This window comes from Ictalurus furcatus, chromosome 9 (genome assembly GCF_023375685.1).
Source record: "Ictalurus furcatus strain D&B chromosome 9, Billie_1.0, whole genome shotgun sequence".
Lineage (NCBI taxonomy): Eukaryota > Metazoa > Chordata > Actinopteri > Siluriformes > Ictaluridae > Ictalurus > Ictalurus furcatus.
The window spans coordinates 16,941,991-16,965,644 of NC_071263.1; the positions used below are offsets into that span (position 1 = coordinate 16,941,991).

Genomic DNA, 23,654 nt, shown 5'->3' on the forward strand with positions numbered 1-23,654 from the left:
GTTGTATTTAAATCTAATTCTTAAATAAAAAAAGGAAGATTATAGTGGCCAGGTAAACACACTGTACAAAATCTTGCCTATAAAAGGTGTTTTTAAATCACACATTTGCCAAAAACTACAGAGTGTCCCAAAAGTCTCCATACATAAGGAACTATGTACATCAGCACCACGTCGGTTGTGCCTTCGTCAGTGGATGTTCATGGACGTCCACTTCTCAGTTGGTCTGCAACACTTCCAGTTTAAAAAAAGAAAAATTTGTTCATAAGTTTGGCAGCAGTGTTGTGTGTGATGATGCTCGCCATGTTTCCTGTTAAAGTCCACAACAGCTTCCCGATCCAGCCATGAGAATGATGTCAGTATGAAAAAGTAGAATATAAACTAAGTATGAAAAATTTTGGAAGACATTTTGCAAAAAAAAAGTTTTAATTTCCCCTATGTATGGAGACTTTTGGGACACCTTGTATATCAAGTTGTTAAATAATCGTATATATACTGTTTTTTGTGTGTGGTTTCTCAATCTGACACACTGCTTATTTAAAAAAATGGACACACATACACTGCATACATGAAAACGGTGGCGATGGCCATCTTGAAGCCAGAATTAAACCATCAGCAAATAGTTAGGTGTCATTCTATGAAACAATGAGACCAGGTAGAAGGTCCCCAGTGTAACGTTACCTTGCGAGGAGACAAGCGCGGGTGAAGCAGCAGCAGGGAGACGCGGAATTCACAGGCGTGAGAAGTCTGTGACGACTGACACTGTCCAGTTAACGTAGGATAAACAATCCAAAAGGGGTAATCCAGAGAATCGTGGTCAGGTACAAGAAAAGAATCCGTGAACCATGGAAATCCAATATGTAAACAAAAGGCTTGGTAGAACAACAGCGTTGAAGATACTGAACATTTACTTCACACCGAGCTGTCGTTAACGAGGTCTTATATAACCTTGGGCGAAGCATCAGTGTTCGCAATCAGTACTCCGGTGAACTCGAGCACAGGTGGAGCTGGGAAGTATAGTTCTCGTCGGCGCTGCAGCCGCGAGTTCACCGTGGCGTAACAGAGCCCCCCTGCCCCCCAAAGGGCTCACTCCAGGAGCCGAACTCCTCCGAGGTCTTCTTCTCCTTCGGGGTCCCAATTGCTCTGGGTGAGCAACATGAAAGTCCTCGCACAAGTGTGCGTCCAGAACGTCCCAGTATGGGATCCAGCACCGCTCCTCTGGGCCGTAACCCTCCCACTATACCAGATACTCGAGTCCTCCTCTTCTAAGTCTGGAGTCCAAGATCTCGTGGACGTGGTAGGCTGGGCGGCCCTCAATCTCTAGTGGTTCCGGTGGAGAGTCCTCTGGAACCGCTGTGGCCAAGGGACCCGGTGTCACCGGCTTGAGGAGAGAGAGATGGAACGACGGGGCGATGCGGCTGTGCTTGGGTAGGTCCAGGCGGTATGTGACCTCGTTAATCTGCTTCAGGATCTGGAAGGGGCCGAGATACTTGGGTCTCAGTTTCCTACTTGGGAGTGGCGACTTCAGGTCTCTTGTGGAAAGCCACACCCTGTCCCTGGGTTGATAGTTGGGGTGACTTCCGCGGCGCCTGTCCGCCTTTTGTTTGGCGATGCGGGAGGCCTGCACCAACTGCTGATGGGCGCATTCCCAGACCTGTTCACCAGGCACCTTCGACTGAGCACAGGTGGAACATGAGGACACGACGCGCTGCACCTTCCTGGACATGTGGGGCCACCAATATTTCTTGGCCAGCATTTGGTAAGTGCGACGAGCTCCCGGATGCCCTGTCGCGAGTGTCGTGTGGGCCCAGGTGACAAGTTCCAAACGGTAACGCGTGGGCACGAATTGTCTCCCGGGAGGACAGGCTGCCGGAACTTGTGATCGGGGGAAGCGAGCTAAGGCTTGATCTAGAACCCACTCTATGCTGCCAACAATACTGGATGGGGGCACGATATACTCATCGTGGTTTGCTCGACGTTCAGGAGAGTTAATTCGAGACAGAGCATCGGCCTTCGAGTTCTTTGTTCCCGGCCTGTATGACAGAGTGAACTGGAACCGGGAAAAGAACAGAAACTAGCGTGCTTGGAGGGGCGTGAGCAGCTTGGCGGTTCTCAGGTACTCTAAATTTTTATGGTCAGTGTAAATCATGAACGGATGGTCGGCCCCCTCCAACCAGTGTCTCCACTCCTCTAAGGCCAACCTGACGGCCAGGAGTTCATGGTTCCCCACATCATAATTTCGTTCAGCGGGCGACAGTTTTCATGAGAAGAAGGCCACGGGGTCTGTCCCTGAACCGCTGAGACAGTAGCGGCCCCCACTCCCGTCTCAGACGCATCAACCTCCACGACGAACGGTCGTGAGGGATCCGGGTGTTGGAGGATGGGGGCGGTAGTGAATGCCCACTTAAGCTTATCCAGAGACCCCTGGGCATCAGGGTCCCAACGGAGTCACCGAGGCTTACCCCGCAGGAGGGACGTCAGGGGTTGTGCTATTTTACTGAATTCCCAGATGAATCGCCGATAAAAGTTCGCGAAGCCAAGGAAACGTTGCAATTCCTTGATGGTTCGGGGAGTGGGCCACTCCACCACCGGCTGAACCTTGCGTTTCTCCATGGTGACCCCTTCTGGACTAATGACATACCCCAAGAAACAGATGGTGCGCTGGTGGAACTCGCACTTCTCAGCCTTCACGTATAGCTGATGCTGTAGCAGGCGCTGCAACACCTGTCAGACATGCCTGGTATGTTCTTCATAGGATGTCGAATACACTAGGATGTCACCAATGTAGGAGATGACGCACCGCCCTAGCATGTCCCTCAGGATGTCATTGATCAGGCTCTGGAAAACTGAGGGAGCATTAGTGAGCCCATACGGCATGACCAGGTACTTGTAGTACCCTGAGGTGGTGCTAAAGGCTGTCTTCCACTCGTCTCCCTCCCTGACGCGGATCAGGTTGTAAGCACTGCGTAAGTCTAATTTCGTGAAAAAGGTTGCGGACCTTAGCTGTTCCAGGGCTGCGGGTACTAGAGGCAGGGGATAACGGTACTTCACTGTCACCTGGTTGAGACCCCAATAATCGATGCATGGTCGAAGACCCCCTCCCTTCTTTTCTACAAAAAAGAACCCAGCGGATGCGGGAGACGTGGACGGCCGGATATACCCCTGTTAGAGAGCCTCCTGAATGTATTCCTCCATGGCCCGATGTTCAGCTTGGGAGAGTGGGTACACTCGGCCCCGTGGTGGGCTAGCTCCGGGGAGGAGGTCTATCGCGCAGTCATAGGGCCTGTGTGGTGATAAGCAACATACCCTTTCCTTGCTAAACACCTCACTGAGGTCACGATATTCTGGCGGGATGGTGACAGGGACATGAGACAGGGGACTCTCCACCGACTCTCCACACGACTGACACTGTCCAGTTAATGTAGCGTAAACAATCCAAAAGGGGTAATCCAGAGAATCGTGGTCAGGTACAAGAAAAGAATCCGTGAACCATGGAAATCCGATACGTAAACAAACGGCTTGGTAGACCGACAGCGTTAAAGATACTGAGTGTTTACTTCGTGCCGAGCTGTTGTTAACGAGGTCTTATATAAACTTGGGCGAAGCACAGGTGTTTGCAATCAGTACTCCGGCGTACTCGAGCGCAGGTGCGGCTGGGAAGTGTAGTTCTTGTCTCGCGCTGCAGCTGCGAGTTCACTATGGCGTAACACCCAAATCTTGAAGGTGTACCTTACAAGTGATTCAAATGACTGATTTGTATATCTAATTGTATATTCATTTTAAATATAAGTGTTAAAACCTTAAGAAGCAGACTCAGTATGTATATAGCTGCTCAGAGTAATAAAAATGGTCTTAAATGGCAAGTAATTATTAGAAATCAGAAAATTTACTCCTATACCTGGGCCTAAGAATAAAAGTAATGCACAAAAACGTTTTATTTAGAAGTGTTGCAGAGGCGTCTCAAACTGTTTTGAGTAGTGAAAGGTAGCAGTACTGAGACAGAAACATCCACACATCTTCCATGCTTGAAAAGATGTTCTGCAATTCTGCAACAGATAATGTAGTACCAATAATTAATCACTGTGTCAGCTGGAAAGTTCCCATTTTTTTCAGTCACAGCTTTAATTAGTAGTCACATACAATGTCATTCCAGTGGTTTGAGCCGCAGCCATTTGGGACGTGAATCACCTTTATCATCTCTTCACCGGTGTGCAAAATTGCCATCTCCTGGCGAACCATTTTCTGTGGCTGAACTATTTGTTTAATGCAGTGCTCTTGCTGTTTATTTGTACACTATTTAAATGGTTTTATTGTATTGAGTAGATACCTTAGTATTTCTATTTCACATCTATGTTTCCAGCTGTCATGTGCTGAAGAGTTGGGGAAGCCTGCTCGAGAGCTGGCTGTTATCCATGTCTCTCTGGCGGCCACTTATTCTGACCTGCGACAGCACAACAAAGCTTTAGAGCACTACAGACACGAGCTGAAGCTGAGGGAAGGCAATCCCAAAGAGGTACCACAAAACACATACACTGGTCTTTTATCTTGTTTATAGATAAAAGACTACAAGGATTCATCAGATTTGTTCTCATTGTATGTTTCATGCGTGTGTGGCAGGAGTGTGAAACGTGGCTGAACATAGCGAGCTGTCAGGAGGAGTATGGCATGAGCATGGAGGAGGTGGACCAAAGTTACACTGCTGCTCTGAATTGTGCTGAGAGAGCAGCTCAAAGCAAACTCCAGGTTCCTCACTCTCCTTCATGTTCTACTTTCATACATCGCACGTGTGTACAGAACGCCAAGAACTCCATTCAAACTGATTGTTAGCATTTTAGTGCAGGAATAATCTCTGTATTTTCTTTGGTTGTGTGTTTCATGTTCTTGGCTGCAGAGACGTGTTCTGAGGGTATGGTTGCAGGCGCAAAAGCGTGCTAGCTCAGCAGGCGCTGATGCCACAGAGGTCTCCAGGAGCTGTGTGAGGCAGAGGGCTGCCGGTTGGAGGACAGTGATGAAGAAGAGGAAGAAGAGGAGCTGCAGAATAGTGAACCTCTGGACAGTGACATCCAGCACTCAGATTCTGGTACAGAGAGCAAAAAAGATGATTTATAATAGCCATGAATGTGTAGCTGATATGTAATATGCTTTGTTGTTTTCTGTGCAGATGATGATCTGGAGGGTTACAGTAAGCTTGTGACTGGCAGGAGGAAAACTGGCAGGGTAAGTGCGGATTATTCAAACCTGCTTTACATATTATTTGCATATTCTTATGTCTGTGTCTCATCATTCTTTTATGTTTTTCTCAATATTTCTTTATAAGTGTCTGTTCTGGTTCTTACTTTTTCTTGTGTGTGTGTCTGGGTGTATCTGTAAACACACACAGTGGAACCGCCGGAATGAGAAGGGTGAAACGGCACTGAATCGAGTCTGCATTGAGGGCAACATGAAGCAGGTCCAGTACCTAGTAGAGCAGGTGAGTTGAACTCATCACTGAAAGCCAACAGTTCAGCTCTGATGATGCGACTATGTCTGTTGCCTGTTCTTTTTCCGCAACAGGGCCACCCACTAAATCCTCGAGATCACTGTGGCTGGACTCCACTGCATGAAGCTTGCAACCATGGCCATCTAGGTACTGAGATGCTTGTGTCTTTTTCTTTCATTGTAACCTCCTCTGTATAAACTGGTAGATACATTCCTGTTAGCCTCACCTGTAGCTAACCTTGTTTTTTTTTTTTTTTTTTTTTTTTACAAGTTTAGAAATTTCTCGTTTTGACAACTGATCTCCTTTGTACCTCCTTTGTACCTTTTAGGGATTGTGTCCTTGCTGGTGGACAAAGGGGCAAACGTAAATGATCCTGGTGGTGGTTACTGTGAAGGGGTAACGCCCATGCAAGATGCCATGAGTTGTGAGCACTTTGAGGTAGCACGGCTGCTGGTGCTGAGTGGGGCTTCAGTAAACGTCTGCAATAACAAGGTCAGATATAAATACAAATACACAGTGACATCTGTATATGGCATTCTCCAATTAAGGGTCATGACTGAATTTGTTACCAAAGCTGATTTATGTAACATATAATCACATATTTTTACCTCTAAAAAAATAGCATTGTTTCTGAAATGGTGGAAGTACAGAGATTTCCAAAAACCTATGGCTGAAGAATTCATTAAAAAAAAAATAATAATAATTCACACAAATCTTGAGTGGCATTCACCTTATTGTCTGGAGATTGCTATTTCAAATCCCGACAATGCTACAGCTAAACCTGACCAGGAGCTCCTGGATAAAATTGTTTGGGTTGGGAGGAATGGTATACTGTCTTTCCCATGTCACACTGCCCTCTGATGCAGCAGGTACAACAGTTTGGATATATGCAGTTGGTTGGCTGCATGTCTCAGAGGAAGCACGTTAGCCTTCACCCTCCCCAGTTGGTAGCTGTCATATGATGGGGAGAGAGTGACTGCACCTACATTATAGATTAGGTCTGCTTAATGTATTACTTATTTATATAGTGTGTGGGTATATATATATATATATATATATATATATATATATATATATATATATATATATATATATATATATACACACACATATATACACATATATACACACACACACACAATATACACACTATGTGTGATCAATCTGATGTTTAGAGCTTTTGGACTTTGATTTTGTTTCAGTGTTAATGGATATATTCACGTGTGTATTCTGTGTGTCTGTCAGGGTGACGAACCTATGCACACCTTGCGACATTGGCTAAAGATGTATGGTCGTGAACTGGACCAGGAAACACGGCAGGATTGTTTAGAAACTGAGAAACTCCTGAAGAGAGCTCTGGCTGGAGCAGGTGAGAAGTTGTTCAGTAATTTAAGAGAATTTGGCTTTATGTATTGGGATTTGATTCATTTATGTCTCAGGAAACACATTTACAGTGTTAAGGACTTATAATAATGCAAGAGAGAAATTTTCTGAAAATTGATCCTTACGATACTGAATTAAAACAGCCAGTTGCAATTGTAAGCATTAACTTCTTTCAGTAATTTTGGCATGAGCGTCACTGTGCTGGCAAACTTGTTTTTACCTTCTTCAGTAGAGTGTGCTAAATTTCTTTCACAGATCTTACACATGTCACATATACATATAATACACATATTAATAATATAATTAATGTAATAATTGTACTAATCATTTCAGTAGGCATGGTGTTAAAAATGTAAAACTAACTATGAATTGTTTTATATGGCACTGGCCTTCTGTTTGTACATGTCAGATTAGACATTAGGCTTTTTATCAATCAGTAATGACATTTTCTGTCTCTGTGTTGTAGCAGCAGCTGCACCTGTGACTCCATAGTCTCTGCAGGACAGTCAGCTGTTTGACGCTGAGTGCTCAGAGACACTGTTACAACAGAGTGAGCCCTTCCCCATATCCCAGCATGCCTTGCTCAATGCACATACTCCTCCAGAGGCCAGTACTCCTCCCAGACCAAGGCGATCCACTGGCCCCTGCCACCGACCCAGGGGGACTGAGGAGAATGTTCTGTTTGGGGTGAGATTTCACTGATATTAATGTCTTTGATTGTTTCAGTAGGCAACTATTGTTCCTGTTTGCACTTATTGTATGTGCCCAAGCTATTAGATTGAACTGGCACTCAAGTTATATAGGTTTACGTAAACAGATGTTGGGAACTTGGGTCTCCTAGTGGACTGAAGGGGGCAGCAACATCATAAATTATACAGTGTTATACTACAGCTGGTCTATTCTCAATTCTGATTGGTCAGAATCTGTTAATTTCCTGTAACAGCACAGCTCTGATGGTAGTTCCAGCTGCAAATACTAGTTTTATATTAATGTGCTTGTTGTAATATTTTATCATTTCTGTGGTTACAACTTGCACAGTTCTTCTGTCAAGGAGATGTTTATTAACATTTATGGAAGCAGCGCATTGAAACAATCAGAGGTGAAGCTGTCCCTTTATGATTTCAGCATGGGAGAGTCTAACTTGTTTTGCCAACATTGCACAATATTAAATGTAACTTGAAAAATTGTGCTGGTTAGTAAATAGCTGTGTTATAAGATGAATAAAAAAGAAAACTCTAGGATGTGCTGTTATAGGAAAATGTTGGAATGGTAACAGCCCTCTGCTTTGTATCGAGCTTGTCCAGTATAGGTTTTGTTTTGTCATTAACTAATAGGCAGCTACTTTTATATTTAATATGGGCTCTTTCTGAAGCCACATTGTAGCATGTGCATTGCTGGTTTCTTTTATTTTTAATGTTTATTATTGATTCAGTTGGAATTTTAATGGTTGAGAGAGTTTTGTACTGTTGTGGGTGGTGGGAGTTTTTGGGTTCAGCAGTTTGTGCCGCATATTAGAGAAGATCAGGAATTTTAGTGTTTGTACGTTTTTCTTCCTTTTTCTCCACTTACTCTCGCAGAATGAGAGCAGCTCTTCTGAGCACTCGGACTCTGACATCAGCCCACTGCGCCCCGTTCGGCCAAGACTTCGCTTTCCAGACGTCTCTCGATCCCCACAAGAAGTGTGTGACACTCAGGATATCCCTGCTCCACCTGGTGGTAGAGAGACAGAGTTGTCCTCACAGCCTCGCTCTGGCAGAGAGGAATACCATAGGGCCATTCAAAACCTGGGCAGTGCAAAGTCCCGTCTTCTCTCTCAGAGCCTGTCAGAACCAGCCTTCAGCAGCACACCAGCGGTGTCAACCAATCATGTGTCAGCTTTAGTCCCCGAGGAGCATTATATGCAAGACGACTGGCTGGAAGATGACTTGGGGTGCGCTCAGCCAAAAAAGAAACGGAGGGTTGTCTCAGAATGGGACAGTGTGGCATCTAGAAATCAGAATCGTGCATCTGGATCATTTGAGTTGTCTGCTAGAGGTGTGGAACAAATGTGATGATATTATTAATGAAAATTACTTATCACTAAGTGCATCTGGTCTTTTTGAAATAATGAAACTTTAGTTTTTCAGATTTATTCTGCATGTATCTGCTCAAAACATGTGAAACTGTGGTGTGACCATAAAGGAACGGAGATATATTTTCAGGCTTGTTGTTGTGTCTCTAAGCGCTTTGTAATTATATTTCTTATGCAGGTCAGTCATCCTCCGGCAGGAGTCTGTCTCTGAAAAAGAATAACAAGGCTCGACAAGTGAAGATGAGCCAACTGCCCGATATGGTGATGGTGGGCAGAAGAGAGGTCACCAGGTCACCCAGTCCCATCATTACCCCTGCTGATGGCCCTCCTCAGCAGTACAGCACACAGGCAGTGGTGAGAGAGTCCCTTGTTATCTCATTCTCTGACGTTAAACACCGTTTTGTAAATTGCTATGGTAAAAAGTACAGATTTTAAAAACTATCTAGTAGCTCTTGCCAACTAATCAGTGACTAGTCAGCTAATCTCTCTAGTGGAAGCTCTGTGAAACCTTATATAATTAAGACCATATCCACACAATAGTCTTTTTTTCTCACCAATAATTTTGTCCTCACAATGGAAACCCTGGATTATGTATAGTAACTGGAGTATTACTCAAAGCGTATGGCGTCCTGTGGTAATGGCCCTAATTAGAGACATTGTAACACCATTATCAATACCCTCGCTAACAAATAGTCATTTATTAATAGTCTTGCATAGTCTTCTTAGTTGTGCATAGTCATTAGTATGCCATTTGCATGTTTTGGTCATGGCTCATATGGACTTTAGTTAAGATGTACTTTTATTGATCCCCTGTGTGAGAAATTCAGTCATTCAGACTTATTCTAAATTTAGGGAAAGAATGTGTTTCTGATTTTTAAAAAAATACCAACTTTCAATACACAATGGCAGAGAATGATAATACTTACTTAATACGTTAGAGATATTGTAGGAATGTAGGTTAGAGCCTACATTCTTATGTTTGCCATCCACAATAATAAGTTGATATGTACTGTATGTAGAAAGTTTACTATAGGCTATTTAATTAGGTTATGAGCCATTGTTCTTTAAAAGTAATGGCTGCTTTTTATGTCTCTGCCACTAGGAGGTGGTGGCATTATTTTATTCGGGTTGTGTGTACATCCGTCCAAGATTCTCATTGGTGCTAGTGGTTGAATGTTTGTAGAATTTATATGGAATTATCGTTGTAAACAGCAGATGAACTAATTCGATTTTAGGTCACATATTAAGGGCACAACAAGGTCAACATCTGAAACAGTTATACTTCAATATTTTCCTTCCTGTTTAAAGTAGATTTTAAGGGTATTTCAGGCATACAAATTAGTTAGAAGAAGAATTGGACTATTATTAAGGTAATACTATAATACTAATAATAATAATAATTATTATTATTATTATTATTATGGGGTCATCTGTGCCCAAGACTCATTGATGCACAAGGAGCAAAGGCTAGCCTGTCTGGTCAGATCCCACAGAAGACCTACTGTCTTCTACTTTTGTTGCAAGTGGTTTAGACATTAATGGCTGTGTGTTGAGTTATTTTGAGGGGACAGCAAATTTACACTGTTATACAAGCTGTACACTTACTACTTTACATTGTAGCAAAGTGTCATTTCTTCAGTGTTGTCACATTAAAATATATAATAAAATATTTACAAAAATGTGAGGGGTGTACTCACTTTTGTGAGATACTGTAAGAAAACTTGTAAGAGTTTAGACGTGGGTGAGTGCCTTTCTTGCTAGTTCAGTATCATCTTTCCTGCACAATTGGTCTAAATTGGAGGTTATGCCAAGAACATTTTGTGCTTGTTTGTTTATTCCCTTCCCTTTGTTTGTGTGTACTTGTTGTAGAAGAGAATAGGAGAGTGTTGCGGCTATGTGAGGTGCAGGACGGCTCTCCTTACATGTGTGTTTGTGGTCTTAGTCTGGCTCCTGCAAGTCTGTCTCCCCTCCTGCGTGCCCTCAAACTCCAGAGCAGCTTCACAGAGCTCAGCCTTTCCGGCAACCGTCTTAATGATGACCTCCTCCCTGAGCTCATCTCTGCAGCAACCACCATGCCCCGCCTTCATCTTCATAGTATCTCAGCCAATCAGATCACAGGAGAAGGCATAAAGAAGGCAGCTAGTGCACTGGAGGGAAGGACTCAACATGCCTTTCCGGTACTTTTTACTCTTTCTGAGTGCTGCTAGTATTTTCACCTCCCAGTCTTGTATGTTATTAGGAAGGTTATGTGATTTTATATAGATTTCTACAATTAGAAATGACAGGGGTCACTAGCTTTATTTTTCAAAATTGGTAATCCTAATGACCTAGAAAAATAATTAGTAGCATTTTAGTATCATCAGATTAGGCTTGGGCGATGATGATGATGATGATGATTCAGTCTTCATGATTTACCATTTTTAAAGATTACCAATTTAATCATACAGAATGCTAAAAAAGACAGGAACATTTCTACTGGTCCAGATGAAAGTATGGGACACCATAATAATTTTACCAGCTGTGCAGTCGGAAACTGCTGGCTGGCAGAGGCAACCAAGCTGGCTTTATGATTGACATACAATAACTTATGCTTGTCAGTGAGGTCTAAAATGTTACTAGATTTGATATTAACAACAGTGAAGCATGATCTATCACAGGGTTCTTCAAATCTGCAGAGTTTAGCTCCAACCTCCAAACTCACCTGGCTGTAATTTTCTAGTAATCCTGAAGATCTTGATTAGCTTGTTCAGCTGTGTTTGATTAGGGTTGGAGGTAAACTCTGCAGGACAGTGGACCTCAAGGGCCAGATTTGACGTACCAGCCTGATCTATCATGTTGGTACTGGTGTATCATTGGTATGCATGAATAGATTTTATCCAAATATGGACTGACAGTGTTCAGTTGGGTGTTTTACATATGTGTCATAAACAGAGCTATGGTGTTGTTTCTCTTGTGATAAAAGCAGTACGTGACTTCTGGGCTGTAGTTACAGTGAGAAACAAGACCACAGCTCTTTATGATACTGTTCATTTGTAAAACACCCAACCGAACAGATTCCATATTCGAGCTCAAATTTTGAGGTTTCCCATAAACAGCTGACCCTTTATCACTTATTGTCAGGCCAGTTATTAGAATTTATAAGATCTAAACTTATTAATGATGATAAATTTGTTGTGACAAAAAGAATTTTGGTCAGGAACTGATCAACACTGTCCTCAAAACACACTTTGTTTTATATCTCAATTCATAGACCCCCCCCCACACACACAATTATTCATGCTTTAATAGCATCTTTTAAAATCTATTTATTGCAGTGTATATTCAATAAGAAGTCATCTGGGTTTTAACTGATGTAATTATTTTGAAAAAACCTTGGTGACATCAGTGGTCAAATTAGAATTTTCAGTTTTCTCTATGACAGCTTTAAATGCAGAGAGTGCAAGATCACAGCTTACAAATAAAAATCTGTATGTCATTAAGAATATAACATTTGTTTTTATATTAGTAATTGTAGTAGCCTTGAGAAAAAGTCTTCAGTGTGGTTCTTGTTAACCACAACTTTTATCAAAATGAAACCACTGCGAGAATGAATCAGCATTTTCCAACGTACACTAACCACATTTCATCAGTACTCACCCACAAAATGGTTTATCAAAAAGTATCTTGTTTTCCCCGAAATACATGCTTCATACATGTCCTAGAATTTTTTTTAAAAAAGTGTGTTATCTACATTGTTTTTTTGACATGCATGCAAAAATGTACAAAGTAGTGTAGAGTGTAATAATGGGGGGAAAGAATTCAACAGGCTCATCCATGAAGTTTAGGCAGAAACGACGATGATGCATGTTAAGGACAGTACTGATGTTATCAGATCAGATCAGGTCAGTTTGCTCAGAATATGCATAGTTAATAATTCTACACTTTTAAGGAATTCCAGTCAACTAGTTATGACCCTGACTGTGCTTGAGGACATGCTCAGACTAAGTCTCTGACTAAGCTACACCAGTTTTGAATGTTTAAATAATTGAATAAAATTTACAATAGTTTATATGTAACATAAAATTACTTTAGAAGGCAAATGTCTTTTCAGTTGCTGTTGCCTTTCTGTGTTTTTAAGATACAGTGGTCTTTATTAGAATGAGAGAGCTGCTTGGATGTGCATTCGGGCAGGATGATCCAGTGCAGTATTGTTACAATCAGTGATATTCTGATTCTCCAAAAAAATACTTACAAAAATACAACAGAGTTTAAATTTAAGGGCATGTTTTATTAAAGCTTGTTGGAGTGCACAAATGATGGCTGTTACTACTATCATGACATGCACATTCTTGTGGTTTATCAGCCCCAAAGGTCTTCCACTGACGTGCTATAAAGTTTGGCTTCTGGAATACTTATTGCACGTTGTCATTATGGGGTACTGGTTGTAGAATTTTGAGGAAAATAATTAATTTAATCCATTTTGGAATAAGGCTGTAACATAATAAAATGTGGAAAAAGTGAAGCGCCGTGAATAGTTTCGGGATGCACTGTAACAGACTGTGATTGGTCGCTTTACTTGTCCATCAGACGGTCACTTCCTGTTCAAGTGAGCTACATGAGGCTCTTAATTCCTGGGAAGCAAGCGGGCAAGGAGGATGAGTTATAATTAGACAAACAAACAAAAAACGCAACGCTTGGTCTCACTACATCGCTATACGTTTGAAACAGTAACTCGTTACTGGGAAAACTACTATTTTTAAAGTAGAGGATTTCCTGTCATACCCCTGAATGTAGTGAAGTTAGTAGCGTCGCTACTTTTAGTTAGCTTCTCCTCCATATGTTGTCATACAATATACTGGTGAGACGTATTTAGCTTCTCTGAGGTATATTGTAGGCTAATATTTCCATTTAATATTTAATACAAGCTCTACCTCTTCTTACGTACAGAGAGAGCATGAAGTTTAGACTGGGAATCTAACTGCATAACTGTATCATGTTTACCTAATAGTCCAAAAAACCTTCAGCTAATCAAAAGTAAGCGTTACAACCCACAGCCTTGTTTTATATGATCTGCATGAACTTGGAAAAATTAATCCTATGGAACGGCCTGTAGGTCTGGTACCCTACTGCTCAACATTTTCACGCTATCCAGAATTCACAGCAGATCGCCATGCAAAGGTAGTTTTCGTAAACCGCTATATATTAGTGATGGGAAGTCCGGATCATTTTACCGACTCGGATCTTTGAATCTCGTTCAGCAAAATGAACAAATCTTTTTTCAAGACACTTCGTTCATTTCAGCAGAATATTATTAAAATATTACATGTTAAATTCCCCCAACACATCTAGTACTTAATAAACTATAAAATAAACTATAGGCTAATGCAGTCAAGACCAAATTATGAGAAACAGAAATGATTAAGTAATAGTTTATCATTAGGTCTTCAGGCTATGCAGTCGGTTAGTTCACCTCCCGATCCGAGTAGTTCTTTCTTTTGTCACATTTGTCACGTCTGTTCCCCGGAAACAGAAATGATTAGTTCACGGTTCGAGTCGTTCGTTTATCCCATTTCCGGTACTGCATGGTACATTGTCTATGCAGCGGTTACCAGAAGAACGAATGACTCGAGACGTGAACTAATCATTTCTGTTTCTGTTACAGAACCTATGGGGATGCTAGAGCGCATGCGCGGACAAAAATGAACTAATCACTCTCTGAGACAACTCGTCGCAATTTTTTTGTGCTCGCAATGGCTGTTCAGAAATTAATTTCGGAGGGAAGAGTAAAAATACAAAATCACAACTGTTTTTCTTAGCTGTACAAGTGAATTATGTGCCCCACATTCCAGGTGGATGTCAGACAGCAGTAGCAGCGGTGATGACATGAATATTTTATTTAGCCTAATCATTTAAGGCACAATCTTTAAATTTGAATAATGTTGCCTTGAAATACATGTATGATTATGGAACAAGTTCAAAATAACAATAATAGGGGGGAAATTACACTTTATATTATATATTATTAAAAAAATTATTATAGAATTGTATACGAGGAAGACTGTTCCAAGTTTAAGAGCTTAGACAGCAAATGCAAATTTACCTACCGGCCTTGTTTTTCCTCATGTCTATGTGGGTTTCCTCTGTTTTAGCCAGTCTAATTCACCCCAAGTGAGGCAAGGTGTGAATGGGTGTGTGTACTAGCATGCTGTCCTGTGTGTATTCCTGCCTCATGCCTAGTGTTCCTGGGATAGGCTCAGGATGCACTGTGACACTGCCCAAAATAAAGCGGTTACTGACGATGATTGATGAATCTTCTGTAAAACTACAAGCACACAACAAAACAGTACATTGTCTTACCTTCCCTTATGTACCACTTCTGTGACATTGTTTGCTTTATAGGTACGGGTCACTTACGGTCAGTGTGTCTGTCCCAGAATGCATTGGGATCCACAGGATTTGAGTTGGTTTTAAAGACGTTGCCACTACACCACCTCACACACTTGGAGCTTAATGCTGTATGTAAAGGCCCCTCTGATCAGCCTGCTCTGGACCCCCTCACCAAACTTCTAACACGGGTACATCTACTCCCATAGTACACACACACACGTGTGTGTATATAGAGCGCTGTGAAGAAGTATTTGCTGGTCCCGATTTCTTATGTTTTGTGTATATCTTAAACAATTTAGTATGCTTAATTGTTTCAGAAATTAAAACAAAATCTAAGATAAAATAAAAGCATCCTGAGTAAACACAAAATACAGTTTTTAAATGATAATGTTATTTATTGAAGCAAGAAAGTTATCAAATACCAATGGGTCCTGTGTGAAAATGTGATTGAAATACATCAGTCTGGGAAGAATTACAAAGCTATTTAAAAAGAACCACAGTGAGAGCCATTATCTCCAAATGGAAAAACCCAGCACAGTAGTGAACCTTCCCAGAAGTGGCCAACCTTCCAAAACTCCTCCAAGAGCACAACAGTGACTCATTCAGGAAGTCACAAACGAGCCAATGACATCAACCTCAACATAGTAAGTAGTAACTTTTTACTTTAAAGATTCAGAGAGCTGACTTAAATATTTGTATAATTTAAATTATAGTATGTTGCTATGTATCGGGGCTCAACAACTGGCCAGATGTGAACCCAGCAAAGTGTTTCAGCAGACCAAACTGCGTACTTTACTACTTTACTGTGACAGAGACGATAAATGTAAGGAATAAAACATGGACATATATGCCGTAGAAGCATTTACTGTATGTAATTTATTTAGATGACGGCAGATCATCATGCCAGAGACTTGCATAGAAATTTAATTTTGATTACATTTTGTCTGATTAGCAAACTGATGACACGATTGGAACGAAATATTTAAAGACATTCATTTAGAATGTGAAGCTCCTCTAAGAAACAAAACAACCACTTCAAATTGTTTTATTTATAATCATACATGAATTATAAATGTTTAAGCATTAAATCAAAACTGTTGTCACGATTCAGTCATGTTAGTTGCTTATCTGGGCCATTGCAAGCAATATTATGTAGTCTGACCTCTACAAAAAAAAAGTGTCATTTGAGGCCAAGGTCACATTTATATGATAATGTGTTATTGAAAAAGTCTTGTACATTGACTATCTTATAAAGTAATTGTTCAGCTTTATAAAGAGACAATACTGACCATAAGGAAGTAATTTCCTTAGAAGTCATATTTTCCTTAGGCTTTAGATATATAGGTAGGTGACACTCACTGATAGAACAGAAATGTGGGCAGTGTGTGATGTTTGCATGAGCTGTTCTTGAGAACTTTGCACACTAAGGTTAGGTAGTGGTTAAAGCAGGCTTTACACATTTAGATCTGCATCTTGCTTCTTTCTGGCCCAGTGAGTGTGACCAGTTGTGGGAAACTGATTAATATGCCTTCATCAGTCTGTGTCATGCAGCACTGCATTTCATTCTATTCATGTATTTAGTTGTCAGTTTGTCAAATTTAGTTTTATCTTATTGGTTTAATTATTCTCAATACATTTAAGTAAATGTTTCTGAAATGTTTTTACTTTGCTGTGTGCAAACCAATGTAACCTGTGTGTGTCTGTCTGTGTGAGCATGCATGCATGTGCACATATGTGTGCTCATGTGTGTGTGTGCATGCGTGCGTGTGTGTGCGTGCGTGTGTTCGTATTTCAGGGTGACTGCTCACTTGCACATCTGGGCCTAGCTGCAAATGGCCTGAATGATCAAAGTGTCAGATCTTTCACATGGTGAAGTCTTATGTGTTCTACCCAAAGCCTACCTCTTATATTCATTCTTATTTGTGCTGAGGTGTTTTTTGTTACCCTGAAATGCAATGGACTCTGTGAACTAGGCTGGAATTTTCATATATCATCTCATATTCATCTTTTGATTTGAAGGGCAGGTGACAGTGTACAGCAAAAACAAAAGAATTATAGGCCAAATTCTGTTTACATTTTAAGCAACTTAAAATGTGGCACCTTTGGTGACAGGCCACCTAATTTATAGGTGAGCAAAAGTGTAGGACCAAATAGTCTTAAATTAAATAATACTTAATATTTGGTTGCATATCTCTTGCTTGCAATAAGTGCATCTGGCCGGTGACCCACTAATATCACCAAACTCTTTGAGTTATGGTTTGTTTTGGGGATTTCTCCCTTCAGTCTTTTCTCCAGAAGGCGAAATGCATGCTCAACTGGGTTAAGGTCTGGTGATTGACTTCTCTTTTTGCCCCTGATGAAGTCCTTTGTTGTGTTGGCAGTGCTTTTTTAGGTCATTGGCTGCACTGGCTGCATGATGTAAATTTCTGTAAACTGGAAGACAGATTGTTTCTGTAAACTTCTGAATTCATTCTGCGGTTGTGAGTTACATCATCAATAAAGATTAGTGAGCTCATTCCAGAAGCAGTCATGCAAGCCTGAGCCATGACACTACCTCCACCATGCCTGACTGATGAGCTTCTATGTTTTGGATCATGAACAGATACATTCTTTCTCCACACTTTGGCCTTTTCACCAGAAATTTTGTGACTCACCTCTGTATTTCTTTGCAAATTCTAAACTGAACTTCTGATGCTTACTGCTCATGAGTGGTTTGTATTTTGTGGTATGGCCTCTATAGTTCTTCATGTGAAGTCTTCTTCGAACGGTAGATTGTGGTACCTTTACCCCTGCATTGTGAAGACTGTTGGGGATGTCACTGACTGTGGTTTGGGGGTTTTTCTTCATAAATCTCAGAATATTTCTGTCATCAGCTGCTGTTGTTTTCCTTGGACGACCTGTTCCATGTCTGGCTGTTAGTACACCAGTTGTTTCTTTCTTTTCAGGCCGTTCCAAATTGTTGTATTGGCTATACCCAATGCTTCTGCAATGCCTCTGATAGAGTTTCTCATCTTTTCACAGCTTCAAAATGACTTGCTTTTCTAACATAGACAGCTCTCTGGTCTTCATTTTGTTTTATCCTTTTTAATAAAAAATGCATTATTCAAAGTCGAAACCTAGGGCTCAGACCAAGAGAAGACATTCAGCTATTAATTCTTTAAATAATCAGTTTAACAGGGCACACCTGGGCAGCAAGAAACATCAGTCACGTGTTCAGATATTTTTGATCGAAACAATGCATGAGTTAAAACAATAGGTGCCATGTTCTAAGTTGTTTAACACATCTGGATGTAAATATGAGGAAACGAAAGCTGAAACTCTGGTCTGTTGACTCATATTCATTCTTATACATGCATTCATATTGATATTCATATGATTTGCAAATCTCATAAACCCATATGTTATTCACAATAGAACATAGAAAACATATCACATGTTTAAACTTAGTAAATGTACCATTTGAAGAAAAAAATAAGGTCACTTTGAATCTGATGGGTCAACAAAAGGCTGGAAAAGTAAATGTTGGTAGTGTCCCACAGTATCCCAGTTGGGGTTGTACAACGTTTGAGCTCAAACCCAGATGTCTTCAGTGTACAGCAAAAAACAATAGAATTGGCATTGCTGTTCCAATACTTTTGGAGGAGACTGTATCATGACGTTTTCCTAGTTCTATTCAAAGTGATTCTGGTTTTTCCCTCTGGGGACTGGTTCAGTGTGTAAAATCAGGTAGCTAGTGTGAGTAAGTGCAGATTGTCAGTGACTGTAAGATTCTCTGTGTATAGGAATATACTGCAATTAATCAGAAATTGTCTGTTGACATTGACGGTGTCTTGCTCTTTGTCCATCCCTTGTGTCTCTGGACCTGTCAGCTAATCCCTCTGTGACTTCAGCTGGACTTCAGAGCCTCCTCAGTGCTCTTGGCGAAGCACGACAACCGTTGACTTATCTTAACCTTCAAGGTTAGTCAACTGAGATTTTTATATGTCTTTGTGATAGCATTATATTGTCTGGTACATTGTTATATATGGACTATTTTTTGACATTTGATTTGTTGTTTACTTAACAGAAACATGTTCAAGTGTGGGTGGCATGGTGTCATAGCAAAAAGTGTTGGTGCCTCATGGTACCAGGGTCACCAGTTCAATTTTGAGCCCAGGTTACTGTCTGTGTGGAGGTTTACTTGTTCGCCTTGTGTCTGCTTGTGTTTTTTGCTGAGTGGCCTCCAGGTTCTCTGGTTCCCATTGTCCAGAAACATTCCAGTAGGTGGCCTGGCTGTGGTAAAGTGTAAATGAGTATGTGAATGTGCATGGTGCCCCTGCAGTGGGCTGGTATCTGATCTGGGAGGAATTCTCCCACCTTGTGAACGGTGTTCTAGATAAGCTGCAGATCCGTCACAAACCTAACCAGGATAAAGTAATTACTGAAAATGAACAAATAAATGTCAGTTTAATAATGGCACATTTTGGCCCATTAAGATTAATGATGAGGCATTGTCTATGTGATTTTTAGTACTGTTAAATAGATAGAATCAAATTTCATTAGAGCAGCAAGATGTTAAATGTTGATCCTCACAGTTTTGTTTTGCATAATTAACTTTTTGAGAAATCAAACAAACAAACAAAAATGCTAAATGATCTTTATAACAACTATTCTTATTTGTAAGCTAAATTTAAGCCATTTATTATTTGTCCATTAAGTCGCATGGATTATCATTGATGATATATCCTTTTACTTTTCATGATATAATAACTAAATAATTTTTCAGATTATTAAAATGCATGTTTTTTGCAGCCGTAATGTAATATGGATAGGATGACAAGATTTGTTTAATTGAACATAGGCCTCCACGCAGATGTAAACTAGGAACATCACCAGTATAACAGAAGATTTCCTTTTTTCCATGTGTGCATGTCCATTAAATCATATCAGAGGCAAACGCATAGCTCTATGGGAAACAGAATAACAGTTAGTAATATATTTATCCCCCTAATCAGTACTGGCACCAGGACACATTGCACTTCACACATACTGGCCAGACTTCATGACTGAATGATGAAATAATTTGTGATTCCTGGAAAATGTTGGAAATCCTGGAAATGAGGCATCGTCTGGTGAACATGTTAAAGGAGTCATAATCATGATTTTTAAATGTTAATTATTTTTGTTTATTGGGTGTAATAAAATAGGTTAACATGCTTTAATGTTCAAAAAATGCATCATTTGTCAAATAATGTACATTATTGCAGTACCTCTATTCCCAGGTTGCCTGAAAGGCTCCGATTTCACCAAAGCTCCTCCTTCCGAAAAGTACAGAGTGCTACGATTGGCCAGCTGACCCGTTGCGTTATGATTGGCCGAAAGCCTCATGAGTGCGTCAGAAAAGTAACGCCCCTTAGCTTTAGCTTTAGCCTCCAAGGCTTCTAAAGCAATTTTAAGCTCCTAAGCAACATGTCCTCGGTTTTACTGTATCAGTTTGAGCCTGATTATGCAGAATATCTCAATGATCAAGCGGAAACAAGTTTGCAAACACAGCTTGAGCAGTACATTTCACAGTGGTAAATTTTTATTTTGTAACTCTCCTACTTTTCAGATACGATGTCAATTCTGATGCCTATACTATGTACACAGCAGTCTATGCTATGTACACAGCTACTGTGTGTATATGGATACTCATGCAGTATATCTTAGGAAAGTGAGGATTCTTGTGATTCAATTGATATAAACCGTTTCAAGATACAATCACAACAGCAGTTACAGTCAACATCTCTGTCAGACCACCGACATACAAACAAACACTTAAAAAAATGAGGCAACTTAGCAAACTTTAGCTAGCACGTTAGCAGAGGTCTACACCTGAGCCACAACACAAAACTCCATATTTGGACAGTCAATAGCAGATACTTCATAAAATAATCAAACACACTTCCAGGTTCTGATTCAGAAGCGCAAGATTGTCTGAGCAAAGTGGGAACCGCCCCACGTTTCAGGAGTAGCCTTCGTGTATAGCCTGCCTTGTTCATGTTCAGGAAGCTGTCCTCCATAAAATGTGCTGTGCACAAGTAAACGTTTGGGTTGTACTGCTCAGGAGCAGCATTATAAATAAACGGTAAACACTGATTTCGTCCATTTTCAGAAGGCTAAACAAAGAGGTTTTGCTTTCATACCAAAACACAGAAATTACGGAAGTAAATCATGACTTGGAGCGATGCGTTTCAGGCAGGTCTGGAGCAGTGTTCTATTAGATAGAATAAATCCCTTTGGGGGAAAATATGAGCTTTTGGACTTTGCAGCGCTCATACATGCACAAACAGATACATTACACACCCAAACAGAAGGAAAACATTAAAAATCATGTTATGACCCCTTGAAGTTTTTGAAAACAGGATTTTGGTGCTTGAAAAGTCCTTGTTTTGATGCATCTGCATGAACTTGAATATGGAGAATTTGCACAGTTACCATGCCTCTTTGTGTTTTAGCTATCCTTGATTTGAAAACAGCAGACTCAAACTGGACTTCATAACAAAAACTACACTTTTTTTTCTCATGTAAACAACCCATACAGTGCCACACGGTGTCAGTTTCTATTTGTGTCTATCTGTGGTACGGTTCAAACCATATGAGAATGCTGTGTGTTGAATGTGCAACTCTCCCAACACATGACTCATGTTCACACATGCACACACACACACACGCCATGTTATATACAAATATAGTTATAATTTTAAGAGAAAGACCATGCCTGAAGCTGGACTTTCCTTCAAGTAAACTTCCCAAAGGTTCTCATCTCTCCATTTTGTTCCTCATGATGGAGATTCCACATCTGCACCTCCCTGTGTCCTCTTTAATATACAGCTCCTGAATGGCTGACTGTCTAGTGCAAAGAAGCAGCCATCCAAAACCCCAGCCCAAGTTCTCTGAGTTCTACCTTATTACAGTTCCACTATCACTCTCCGTATTTGAAGGTGTGGTCTGCACCAGCAAAAAAAAAAAAGAAGCTGTGATTCACAACCTGTTTTGTTAGAAAAGTTTGTATAAATCTGGAACAACATTCAAGAACTCAAGACTCCTTACAGACTCAAATAGCATTAACTGTTTTGTGCATATAGAATATGAGAGAGAATTGTTGATTTCAAATATGTTTATTAGAACAAAATCACTGCATACATTACACTCCTAAAACAGAAGGAAAACATTAAAAATCATGTTATTTTGAAAACAGGAATTTGGTGCTTGAAAAGTCCTTGTTTTGAAGCATCTGCATGGACTTGAATACAGAGAATTTGCACAGTTACCATGCCTCTTTGTGTTTTAGCTATCCTTGAATAATTTAATATAAAAATAATCATTAGTTGCTGCCCTATTTGTGAGTGTCTGTCTGATGAAATATCTCAGCGCATGGATCTCTGTCAGGTTGCCAGGTGTGTGGGCCATGGGACGCGGTGGGTTTGGACAGCCTGGCCGAGCGCGTTCAGGATCTGCGGCTGTGCTCTCAAAGGCTTAACAAGCTGGATCAGGAGATACTGCGGCGGAGCTGGCCAGGCCGTATCCTGTCCCGTAACTCCAAGTGCCTGCTTAGTGTTGCTCCTGTTCCACACTAACTAGCACTGCAGCATTGGTGCAGTCACGCTGTGCTGGAGAACTGAACTGAGCCAGCACCAATGCTGGTGTTTTCCTGTGTCTGATGCACTCTTTTTTTTTCCCTCACTTCATGTTTGATCACTTATTTTACTGTACAAATATATTTGTGTAAGATGTATTTAAATCTGGTGATTTGGTGTTCAGTGTCAGTCAGAATGTACATGTGTGTTGCAGAAGCAGTATCGGTGTTTGTGCCACTGTTTATGAGAAGCAGCCTCTGTTCCTAAAGCAGCCCTGTCTTTAAGCAATATTTCAGCATGAAAAAATAGACAGTGAGTTGACAGAAGAGCTCAGCAGAGCTGCACATGATGCAGAGTGATATTCATTTTTGCATTTATATTAATAATGATGAGGATCCTGTATAGCAAATGTACTTATAAATAAAAAAAAGCTATATGAATGTGTGCCAGTGATATATTAATTCAGCTGCAAGTTAACCTGATTTGAAAACAGCAGACTCAAACTGGACTTCATAACAAAAACTACATTTTTTTATCATGTAAACAACCCATACAGTACCACACGGTGTCAGTTTCTATTTGTGTTCTGTGGTACGGTTCAAACCATATGAGAATGCAGTGTGTTGAATGACTCAGCATTTGCACCTCTCCCAACACATGAGTCATGTTCACACGCACACACACACATACGCCATGTTATCTACAAATAGAGTTATTATTTTAAGAGAAAGACCATGCCTGAAGCTGTACTTTCCTTCAA

General features: G+C 40.7%; 1 pseudogene; it reads left to right on the top strand.

The window, feature by feature from the left end:
• Positions 1 to 4,261: 4,261 nt before the first annotated feature.
• LOC128612563 (tonsoku-like protein) lies at positions 4,262 to 23,354 on the top strand (annotated as a pseudogene).
• Positions 23,355 to 23,654: the final 300 nt, after the last annotated feature.